We start from the raw sequence: 12,541 nt of genomic DNA on the forward strand, positions 1-12,541 counted from the left end.
TGAATCAGTTTGTGGTGGAGACTGAGATACAGCATTTCTTTTTTTCCTTTTTTTTTTTTTTTTTTTCTCTTTTGTCTTTTTATGGCCCCACCTGCAGCATATGGAGGTTCCCAGGCTAGGGGTCAAACTGTAGTGTAGCCACTGGCTTATACCACAGCCACAGCAATGCCAAATCCGAGCTGTGTCTGCGACCTGCATCACAGTTCATGGCAGTGCAGGATCCTTAACCCACTGAGTGAGGTGGGTAGAACCTGCATCCTCAGGAATACTAGCCAGATTCATTTCCACTGAGCTACGACAGGAGCCACGATTCTGCATTTCTACCGAGCTCTAAGAGATGCCTCCTATACTTCTGATCCATGGACCACATTGCAGTGTCAAGTGTATTCTAAAGCAGGGAAGTATATGGTGGAGATTGTTTTTAGGAGAGGTTACTCTATGAACATATAGGATGTGAAATGGAGAGAAGCAGGAGTGACAGTAAAGAGAAAACTTGGGAAGCCATTAAAATAATAAAGATCAGATAGGACCTGAACCATGGAAATGGAGATATTCATAAGATGTAGAAAAAATAAGACTTAGCGACCAATCAGCCGTGACCGGTGAGGGAAAGAGAGGAGTTAACACAAAGAATCCAGTAGTCTCACTTAATCTGATTTAAATGAATAAAATCTCATTAAATCAATGTTGAACTATATCCTAAAGATAAGAAAAGACTAAAAGTATACTTGTTTGGCTATGGCAATCTTTCACCAATTTTCTGTTTAACCCTGTGATGGTATGAGGTTAATCTAGAGCTATGTTGTCCAACATGGTAGCCACTGGCCACAGGTAGCTATTTAAATTTATATTTATATTAATTTATTATTATATTACTTAAAATTAAGTAACATTAAAAATTCGATTCTTCAGTTACACTAGTCACACTTCAGAGGTTCAATAGCTATATGTTGCTAATGGCTATCATTTTGCACAGCACCAATAAAGAACGTTTTCATCTTAAAAGAAATTTCTATTGGACAGCACTAATAGAGGATTAGCTAGGCCTCTGTACGGCAAGGATTTGGTATTATGAAAAACATCCCATTGTCTTTATTCTTTGTTTATTTCTTTTGGAATATATCCTTTTCGTATTGTAAGATAGCTTAGTATTTTTTTAAATGTGACAATGAATTACGAAATGAGAATATTTGAAAGTCATATTGCAGGGGAGGACATCTTGGCAGACTCAAAACATCATTTTCCTTTAAGAAACAAGACCAAGGTTTGGAAATCCCAGAAGATGTCTCAAGATCATAACACCCTGGAGAAAATGAGCTCATGTGTAAGTAAGTCTGTGAGAATGATTACAGATATATTATTCCCCATATGTAAGCAATGAATAAATAAGGCTCAATTTAAAAGCCTTGTGCAATGTCATGAATACAATTGTCAAGGGCTAGGGTTAGGAACAAAAAAGAACAAAAAACTGAATACAGAGATTTCAAAGTAGAGTCTATTCCAGGACTTTCCCCCAAAGCAACAGTAAGCTTACTAATAGAGAAAGAATGCTTTACCTCATAGGATGCTTTCAGTGGTGTATACAGAAAAATTCAACACAAACTGACAAACAAGGAGATTTACTGGCTCATTTAACTAGAAAATCCAGAAGTGGGTAAGGTTTCAGAATTTAATGGTCCAGCAGTCTAGCCATGTTTTATCAAGGACTCAGTTTCATTCGGGATCTTGTAGCACACAATCGGGGTCTCGTCATATCTAAGCTAGTCTGTTCCCATATCCATTCAACAGAAGTTCTAAGCTGCACTGATTAGAGCACTTACTCATCTCTGCAGCCAAGGCAGTCCATGTGCTGATGACTTAGGTCTGACTAACCTGAATCCATCAATGCAGCAAGAGGCTTCACCCACACAAACTACATGGTTGCCACATAAAAGGTGAACACTGAAATAAATATTGCAGAAATAACTGTCATATTTACTACATCAGCAGAAAAAGAATGTTGACTATTTAGTTTTCACTTATATCAACTTATTTTTTATTTTCTAAAATTTATTTATTTATTTATTTATTGGTCTTTTTGGCTTTTAGGGCCCCACCCTCGGCATATGGAGGTTCCGACGCTTAGGGGTCCAATCGGAACTGTAGCTGCCAGCCTAGGCCAGAGTCACAGCAACGCGGGATCTGAGCCACATCTTCAACCTACACCACAGCTCACCACAAGGCCAGATCCTTAACCCACTGAGTGAGGCCAGGGATCAAACCTGCATTATTCTCATTGATCCTAGTCGGGTTCGCTAACCACTGAGCCACGACAGGAACTCCTATTTATTTATTATTTATTTATTGTCTCTTTAGGGCCACACCTGTGGCATATGTAGGTTTCCAGGCAAGGGGCTGAATCAGGGCTGTAGCCGCTGGCCTATGCCACAGCCACAGCCACAGCCATGCCAGATCAGAGCCTCGTCTGCAACCTACACCACAGCTCAGAGCCACGCCGGATCCTTAACCTGCTGATCAAGGCTAGGGGTCAAACCTGCATCCTCATGGATACTAGTTTAATTCGTTTCTGCTGCACCACAATGGGAACTGCCCAGATTAACCTCTTTAAAAATACCACTTTTATTATGACACTAAGGAGGTAGACTAAAGCAATAGTTAAGAATGCCAGCTCTAAAATCAGAATGCAAGGATTCTAATCTCAGCTCTGCCACTTACCCACCATGTTACTCAGCATGTTCCTCACGTGTCAAACAGGGAAAGAAATATCACCTCCTTAAAGATTCAATAATTAAATGAGGTAATACATATATATCCCTGGCACATTATAAATTGTTATTATTCTTACATTTCCCAATCGAAATGCATCAATGGACCCTGCCAACAAAACAAAATCTGTAGCCTGAGTTTTAATTTTTTCTACATCTACCTGTAAACTACTTTTTTTTTACATTTTAATTTTTTTTTTCATTTTTATGGCCACACCTGAGGCATATGGAAATTCCAAGGCTGGGGTCAAATCAGAGCTGCAGCTGCCAGCCTACCCCACAGCCACAGCAGCATGGGAGTCAAGCCACACCTGTGACCTACACCGCAACTCATAGCAATGCCAGATCCTTAACCCACTGAATGAGGCCAGGATGGAACCCGAATCCTCATAGATACTAGCTGGGTTCTCAACCCGCTGAACCATGTTTTTTTCACTTGTCCTTACTATTACATTCTGTAGAACCTCCACCCCCAACAGGTTGGTCTACTCTTTATCTTCAAGGTTTTTCTGGCTTACTTGTCTCTCTTCAATACTACTTATGCCTAGAACACCTCAGCCTCTTTTGTCTATTTGTTTGAAATCAGAAGGCTTTCAGCTACATGAAAAAAAAATTAAAAGCTAGGTTAAATCATAAGGGTTAGTGGTAAGGCAGGTTTCAGACTGGCTTGATCCAGTGGCTCTACCTCTGTTTCTTTGCAGTTCTCTTGAGAAAATTTCCTCTCTGTATATTTCCTTGGCCCTAAGGCTGATTTATGACCTGAAAAAAATGGCCCTAGTGGTTCCAGGCTTCACATCCATGCACCCTGTTGCCAAACAGAGTTCTTCACAGCACTCCAAACAAGAGTCCTAAAATTCACCTTGATTGGATTATTGTCTTCTCCTCCCACTCCTCCACCCTCAGCCCCAATCAGATAATGATGTGACCAGGGAAAATGGAATGTGCCCACAATTAGATTAAACCAACCACAGCTCTTCCTGAAGACTGAAGTGGGATCAGGTTCCCCTAAATTCTTGAGCTTATACTAGAAGACATTATTCAAGTAAAGTCTGAATACTGTTAATAATGGGAAAACAAGTCATGAATATTGGTTATTGAGCCAAGAATGTCCACTCCACCATTCCTAGGGCCCAACTGAAAACTCCATCTTTGATGATGTTAGTTTCTATAAACACTGCCTTGATTTGCTTTATACTATGTATATGTATTGCCTCCCTAAGAGATTTTAAGTTCCTTGAAGTCAGGAACATTATATTCCTGTTTGGCACTGAGCACATACAGAGAGTACTCAATGAAGGATAAAACAGTTGAATGGTGGATTCAGTGCTATATATTTGGAAAGAGGAATGAGATAGTTGAAAGAAGTGGGGTGGGTAGAAAAGATTATCACACCTTTTAGAACTGTTTTTGGGAGAGAGGAACAGCTTAAGTAATGGATCCATGGGAAAAATAATTTAGGCAGTTTTGCTCCCCAAAACAGGACGCCACAGAATCCCATTTCTCCTTTCAGATTTGAACCCAACATGATTTTCTAATCTGTGTTTGATGATTATATATAAGCCTCCACAAGTAGCTTTCTTAGCCTTAACAGTCTCAATTTGTTTCTTATTCCTTTGGATTTTTTTTTTTTTTTTTTTCTTTTTGTCTTTTCTAGGGCCACACCCATGGCATATGGAGGTTCTCAGGCTAGGGGTCTAATCAGAGCTGCAGCCACCAACCTAAGCCAGAGATACAGCATTGCGGGATCCGAGCTGTGTCTGTGACCTACACCACAGCTCACAGCAACGACAGATCATTAAACCACTGAGCGAGGCCAGGGATCGAACCCAAAACCTCATGGTTCTAGTTGGGTTCGTTAACCACTGAGCCACGACAGGAACTCCTCCTTTGGATCTTGCAAAGTGTTTCCCCTCATCTGGAAACTGGGAAAACATTCTATTCATTTATTTTATAACTATGCCCTTGACCTCCTTATTGCTTCCCTAACCATTAGAACCCAGGATACTCTTGCAAACAGGACTCATCATTGACAGCCTTCATCTTTTGCAAGTGGAAGTAATGACAGACACACCGCTTTGTATAAAAATATTTTGCTATTTCTATATAAAATATTTTATTAATGGAAATCACACATTATGTTATATTGAAGTGTTATGACTTGAAATTTGAGTATCTAATGTCTCTAATAATAAAGGCTTCACAGTATAACTGTTGCTTGTAAATCTGCAGCTGGCTGGCATTTTAATTTTTAATTCATATTTTTAATTTAAATATTAATGATATGAATTAAGAAAAATTCTTGAAGCATTGCATTTCAAAAGAAGAAAGCAAATCCAGCTGTCCAATTATGACACAATCTTTTATTTATAAACTGAGATCATTAGTACTCATCTAATGCTTTTTTCTCTCCATTAAATATACTCCTAATAATGCTATATAAAATGAAGTCTATTTATAAAGTTAAATTCACCAGAGCAACCTAGCAAAGTATAGGGCTGAGAATTAACATGTCACAGAAAAAAAAAACAAAAAAACAAACAAAAAAAAAACCTCATTTCTAAAAACTTGCTATTCAATGAACAGTAAGTAGGCAGATAACTACTGCACTTTTTCTTTCTCAAACCTTAAAAATGCATTTTGGGGTAATGGTCTCAATAGTTGTTCTGGGAGTTCCCATTGTGGCTCAGAGGTAACGGACCCAACTAGTATTCATTAGGACTCAGGTTCAATCCCTGGCCTTCCTCAGTGGGTTAAGGATCTGGAGTTGCTCTGAGCTGTGGTGTAGGTTGCAGATGCAGCTCAGATCCCATGTTGCTGTGCTGTGGTGTAGGCCAGCAGCTACAGCCTGATTCCCCCTAGCCTGGGAACTTCCATATGGTGTGGGTACAGCCATAAAATACCCGCCCCCCAAAAATGTTCTGTTTCCCCCACTGGCTTTTGAACTCCTGAGGCTAAAATGCCCTATTATTTACCTATTCTCTACCATAGTGCCTTCTACATCACTGAATATTTACTGAATCTAATTAACATCAATAAGCCCTGCCAATAAACCAACAATTGATAGGCAATGTTTTAACTCTAAAAACCTGACACCTGAAAGTAAAACATCTAAGGCTAAGAATGTGATTTTCCTCATTTAAAATATTCAGGACTTTTTCCCTTTTGCTTTTAGTCTTTATTGTTAATATAAGCATTGAAAAAAATTAAATACTTCTGGTAAGTGATGAAACATCACATTTTCAAATTCTAGCTCACTCTCATTTTAGTTTTAATTAAGCTTTTCATTTTCTTTTTTTAGAAAAATAAGAATGAGGAGTTCCCATTGTGGCTCAGCAGAAACGAATCCGACTAGAACTGTGAGGATGCAGGTTTGATCCCTGGCCTCGCTCAGTGGGTTAAGGATCTGGTGTTGCCGTGAGCTGTGGTATAGGTCGAAGATGTGGCTCGGACCTGACATTGCTGTGGCCTGAGGCATAGGCCAGCAGCTGTAGCTCCGATTCAACCCTTAGGCTGGGAACCTCCAAATGCCACAAGTGCGTCCCTAAAAAGCAAAAAGTAAATAAAAATTTTAAAATTTTAAAAATAACAGAGTTAAAATAAAATTGAGAAATAGAAAAAGAAGATATAAAAATTCAGCTAAGGAAAGTTTAGAGGAGTTAAAAATAAAAGAGAAATAGCATTGAGATCAGGGGAAATTGTGGGTTGGGTCTTTACAAATATAATTGAGAAAAAAATGACAAAAGAAATGGCTGGGGGAAAATCTTTATACACACACACACACACACACACACACACACACACACACCCACCCCTAAATTTGAAGGGAGGAGATTACACCTAAGATGTCCAGAAAGGATGGAGAAATAAGGTTCTCATTAGCTTCAATCAACCAATTAACCGTGCTGCCTAGAGCAATTTTATAAATTTTTCTAGGCTAATAGACCAGAAAAGAAAGAGACCTTTGACACTGAGTCCCCTATATCTATTTACATCACTAAATCCTCCTACTTTAACCATTTTCTCTCCTTTCACTTTTTTCTTTCCTCCTCCCCTGCTATTTCACCCTCCTCAATCTGTCTTCTTTAAGGCTAGCAGATTAATATTAATCATAATTATTTTCATCATGTCTCTACTCAGCCTCTCAAGAATCTACAATGCCTGGAGTATCAAAGCCAAGCTTCTCGTTCTGAGAAGTAAGAGCCCACAATCCAAATTCACCCTACTTGTATAAATTTTACTTCCCAGAACTGCCTAAAACATATACTCATTTCAGAGAAGGACATCCATCTAGGCACTTCCCCTACAATGCCAAGTGTATTCTTGCTTTAATGCCTGTGCTAGTGCCAGTATATTGCTGAAACGACCTTGCTGCTGCCCTCTCCACTAAATTGTATTATTTTCAAAGTTCAGTTCAAATCCCTCTGCTAGAATGAGGCCTTTCTCAGTTACTCTGGCTCTTACAATGTAGATTCATCCTCTTTCTTTCTTTCTTTTTGTCTTTTTAGGGCCACGCCTTCAGCACATGGAGGTTCCCCGGTTAGGGACTGAATCAAAGTGTAGCCACCGGCCTGCACCACAGCTACAGGAATGCCATAACCAAGCCATGTCTGCTCATGGCAACACAGGATCCTTAACCCACTGAGCAAGGCCAGGGATCGAACCTGCATCTTCATGGATACTAGTCAGATTCGTTTCCGTTGAGCCATGATGGGAACTCCCATTGTTTGTTCGTTTGTTTTTAGATTCATCCTATTTCAGAAATCATTCTATCCTTAGAGTTAGTGCAAATAAGAAACATTTCCTTTTTTAATGCTTTACTAGAATTATAAGCTACTTGAGGATATGAACCATTTTTTTAACTCCCTTTTTTCTCCAATAGTGTATAAAATGTGTTGGGCCATTGTTTATTCTTTCAAACTTTGACTCACAGAAAAACTGAAATTTAAATTTGAAAGTTATGATTTAAGAAAAATTTTTAGGAATTTGTACAAATTTAGAAATACATACAGTATTTACGTAGTTTAAGATTTTTACTATTTATGTTAATAGCTTTTAAAAATAAACTAAATTCATGGCAAAAGAAAATTAAAAAGTTTCCTCTTTATCCCCAGCCACCATATCTCCAGTTCCATTCTACAGAGGTAACCATTATTAATAGCTTCTTCCAAAATCATTCAGACATGTACCCCAATGTTCACTGCAGCACTATATGTAATAGCCAAGACATGGAAGCAACCTATATGTCCACTGACAGAGGAGTGGATAAAGAAGATGTGATACATATACACAATGGAATGTTGCTCAGTCATAAAAAGGAATGAAATAATGGCATTTGCAGCAATATGGAGGCACCTAGAAATTATCATGCTAAGTGACATTAGTTAGATAGTGAGACACAAATGTCATAGGCTATCACTTATATGTGGAATCTAAAAAAAGGATGCAATGAACTTATTGCAGAACAGAAACTGACTCACAGACTCTGAAACACTTATGTTTACCAAAAGAGAGAGGTTGCAGGGAGAGGGATGGACTGGGGGTTTGGGATGGAAATCCTGTAAAATTGGGTTGTGATGATGGTTGTACAACTACAAATATAATAAAATTGGAGGCAGAGGCTAGAGTGATATAGCTACAAAACAAGGAAATCCAAGGATTGCTAGGAGGCATCAATCAAGGATTTCTTGAGGCCATCAAATACAATGGCTAATCTTGAGCCATTGTACTTGGAGGTATATTTGATACAATAGTTTAGCCATTCTCCTACTAACTCAGTACTACTTAGCTTTTTAAATTATTTTAATAGAAGAAATGTTTATTATAAGAATAAGAAGAGGCAAACAACGAGTTTTCCCTATAACTTTCAGAGTAGGACCCTGATGACACCTTGACTTTTGACTTCCAACATCCAGAACTCTAAGAGAATAGATTTCTGTGGTTTTGTTTTTGTTTCTGTTTTTTGACTTTTGTCTTCTGTCTTTTAAGGGCCGCACTCACAGCAAATGGAGGTTCCCAGGCTAGGGGTCCAATCAGAGCTATAGCTGCTGGCCTACACCACAGGCACAGCAAAGCCAGATCTGAGCTGGTCTGAGACATACACCACAAGCTCCCGGCAACACGGGATCCTTAACCCATTGATCGAGGCCAGGAATCAAGCCTGGAACCTCATGGTTCCTAGTCGGATTCGTTTCCGCTGCACCACGATGGGAACTCCCGATTTCTGTTGTTTTAAGCCACCAGTTTAGGGTAGTTTATTATCTAAGTCCTAAGGAAAGTAATACATCTGTCCTTGGGCAGAACTGGAAAACTATTTTCTGGAAAAACTGAACAGTCCCAGAGTAAAGCTCTACAAATAGTGACATTTAGGAATTTACACATACAAGGAAAAAGCTGTCAATGAACCCACAGTGAAGCTGAATTCCTCCTCAACACTGCTCACTAACTACCACAGAGCAATCTTCAAATCAGGTACTTAATGCCTCATTCTTAAATAGGAATGGATAGGTAAGAATCAGCCTTCAGTACCTGAGATAGGACACTAGTTCCCAGTATTCATTCTTCTTTTCCTTTTGGTGAGAGAACCTCCTTACTGTTCAGTTAAAGACGGTTTCCTAGCTCCTCTCTTAGCTAAAGTGGCCAGTGGAATGTGAAAAGAGAGGCATTGCTCCTTCCAACTTATGTCCTTAAAAGGAAGCTGCTTGGTGTTTCTTTCTTCTTTTCCTCTTCTTTCAGGCTGAAATATGGGCTTATTGGTGGTGAGCCAATTTCAACCATACAGAAAAGAAAAACACCTTAGAGGACTAGGGGTAGCATCATAGATAGGTCCCTGGATGACCCTTTAAAGCAGAACTACCCACCTTCCTGGACTGTTAAATAAGAGAAAAAATTAATTTCTGTTTTACTTGCACCATCGTATTCAGGGTTATCTTTGTTACAATAATTTAGCTTCTCACCTAAGAATTCAATATCCTTTAGGTCTTAAAAATTACTTTCATATATGTAAAAATTTTTTCATTTATTTTATTTTATTTTATTTTATTTTATTTTATTTTATTTTATATTTTGTCTTTTCTAGGGCTGCACTCTTGGCTTATGGAGGTTCCCAGGCTAGGGGTTGCATCGGAGCTGTAGCTGCCAGCCTACACCACAGCCACAGCAACGCCAGATCCAACCCATGTCTGCAACCTACACTACAGTTCATGGCTATGCCAGATCCTTAACCCACTGAGGGAGGTCAGGGATCGAAACCGAGTCCTCATGGATACTAGTCGGGTTCGTTAACTGCTGAGCAACCACAGGAACCCCTGTAAAATTTTATTTTTAAAAACAAATTTGACTTGGAGTTCCCTTTGTGGCGCAGTGGTTAACGAATCCAACTAGGAACCATGAGGTTCTGGGTTCGATTCCCTGGCCTAACTCAGTGGGCTAAGGATCCGGTGTTGCCATGAGCTGTAGTGTAGATTGCAGACACAGCTCGGATCCCACGTTGCTGTGGCTCTGGCGTAGGCTGGCGGCTACAGCTCCGATTAGACCCCTAGCCTGGGAACCTCCATGTGCTGAGGAAGTGGCCGGAGAAATGGCAAGAAGACAAAAAAAAAAAAAAAAAAAAAAAAAGCAAATTTGACTTTAAAAATTTTTTGACGTAAGAGATGAGCCTGGTCTCTTCTACCTTCAAATAGTAGCGTGTTCCTTCAGTTTCTAGATAATAATACCTGAGTTTTCAACCTTCTTGACCCTAAGAAGTCTTATCTCCAAACACATGATTTCCTAGGTGTTTCTAAAAGCTCCTAAAGATACTTCTATCTTCTGCTATAATTAGGACACAGTAGGAGAGCAGTAAATATATGTTAAACAAATGAAAAAATTATTTGATTCAAAAAATTTGACTTTGACACTATGCACTTTAAAAAAAAAAGAAATTCTGCTCTAGAGCAGTTTTATGTTCATAGCAACAAACAGAAAGTACAGGAATTTCTCATATTATACCCTTTGCTCCTACCCATAAATGTACAGCCTCCCCATTATCTGCATCCCAGATGTGTTTCAGCTGATGACCCCCTACACTGATCATTATCACCCACAGTTTACATTACGATTCACTTGTGGTGTTGTACATCACATGAGTTTTGACAAATGTATAATGACAAGTATCCACCATGATAATATCCCATAGACTAGCTCCAGTGTCCTGAAAATCCTCTGTGCTCTTTTAATCCCTCCCTTTCCTCTAACCCATGTGCATATTTTTGTAATACCATGAATAATGGGGAAATGAAATTCATTTGTTTTTTTTTCTATTCTGTTTGTAACATTTTATTTCTTAAGCAATTTCAGTGTTAAACAAATGAGACAAAGTTATAATTTGGTGACTTTGGATTGTATTCTGGGGAAAAAATTTACCATATTTTTAAAAATAAACAATATTTTGGAGTTCCTGTTGTGGTTCAGTGGTAAGGATCCGGCATTGCCATGAGCTGTTGTGTTGGTTGGAGCTTTGGCTCAGATCTGGCATTGGCTGTGGCTGTGGTGTAGGCTGGCAGCTGTAGCTCCAATTCAACCCCTAGACTGGGAGCTTCTATATGCCATGGGTGCAGCCCTAAAAAGCAATAAATAAATAAATAAACAAACAAACAATATTTTGTTTTTCACTTAAATATTGCTTGGAGGTAGGATAGTTTTGTAATAAAAGGCATGGTTAGGGTTCTCTTATATATTAAAAGAAAACTGAAGTAATGTAATAGTGAAAAATGTGTTTATCAAGTGGTTTTCCATTCTAAGATAATTATTTTATATAGTTATATCACACATGAAAGTTAGGTTTTTTAATATCATGGAAAATAAAACTTTTAATTAAATGAATTTTAACTGAAATGACTTTAAAGGTACCACTTTGAAGATGCAGAGAGATTGCTAGTTGTCCCCAACAACCATTTTCTTTGCTTACTTGGCATTAGAACTTTCAGCTAGGCATGCAGCCACCCAGGATAAAGATAACATTTTCCAGCCCCATTTATGTAACCTGTGAGGCTAGGCTCTGGGTAATGGAATATAAGTGGGAACATCCTGTGGCAGCTTTTGGAGGAGTTCCCTTGTGGTGCTGCTGATTAAAGATCCATCACTGTCACTGTTGCCGGGGTCACTGCTGTGGTACAAGTTCAATCCCTGGCCTGGGAACTGCCCCCCACCGATACCCCCCAAAAAAGAGAGAGACACCTAGAGTTTGCTCTTGGCTCAGTATTCCTATAGACCTTCCTGTATCCTGCTGATGATATGGATGCTACCTTGGACCTTGAGGATAAGGAACCAACAGGATCTATCTCTCTCTCCATCCATATCTATATTTATTCAATCATTCACATGTTCAACAAATATTAATAAAGTATCATATACATCCAAATTACTCTCTTTAGGCTCACTATGAGTTACAAAATAAAAACCTTACCTTCAAAGAATTTACTAATAGCATCAGGGTAGCATCAGCAAATTCAGGAGTTCCCGTTGTGGCGCAGTGGTTAACGAATCCGACTAGGAACCATGAGGTTGCGGGTTCGATCCCTGCCCTTGCTCAGTGGGTTAACGATCCGGCGTTGCCGTGAGCTGTGGTGGAGGTTGCAGACGCGGCTCGGATCCCACATTGCTGTGGCTCTGGCGTAGGCCGGTGGCTGCAGCTCCGATTCAATCCCTAGCCTGGGAACCTCCATATGCCACGGGAGCGGCCCAAGAAATAGCAAAAAAAAAAAAAAAAAAAAAAAAAAAAGACCAAAATAAATAAATAA

General features: G+C 39.1%; 1 protein-coding gene across 4 annotated transcripts in view; it reads right to left on the reverse strand.

Annotated features, from left to right (window-relative positions):
- The window catches only part of DCAF13 (DDB1 and CUL4 associated factor 13), an 82,735-nt gene that overhangs the window by 2,052 nt on the left and 68,142 nt on the right, over positions 1-12,541 (reverse strand). For 2 of the 4 annotated variants that reach the window (XR_014843532.1, XR_014843530.1), the window contains one exon: positions 1,873-1,941. The exons of 1 other annotated variant lie outside the window; for it this stretch is intronic. The gene's annotated coding sequence lies outside the window, so the exon portion shown is untranslated. Of the gene's footprint in view, positions 1-1,820; positions 1,942-12,541 lie in introns of all 4 variants that reach the window. One more of the 4 variants, XR_014843531.1, reaches the window with a different exon arrangement.

This window comes from Sus scrofa, chromosome 4, assembly GCF_054392235.1.
Source record: "Sus scrofa isolate SSC_HxYL_T2T_F1_AM1 chromosome 4, Sscrofa_HxYL_maternal_Yorkshire_Landrace_v2.0, whole genome shotgun sequence".
Classification (NCBI taxonomy): domain Eukaryota; kingdom Metazoa; phylum Chordata; class Mammalia; order Artiodactyla; family Suidae; genus Sus; species Sus scrofa.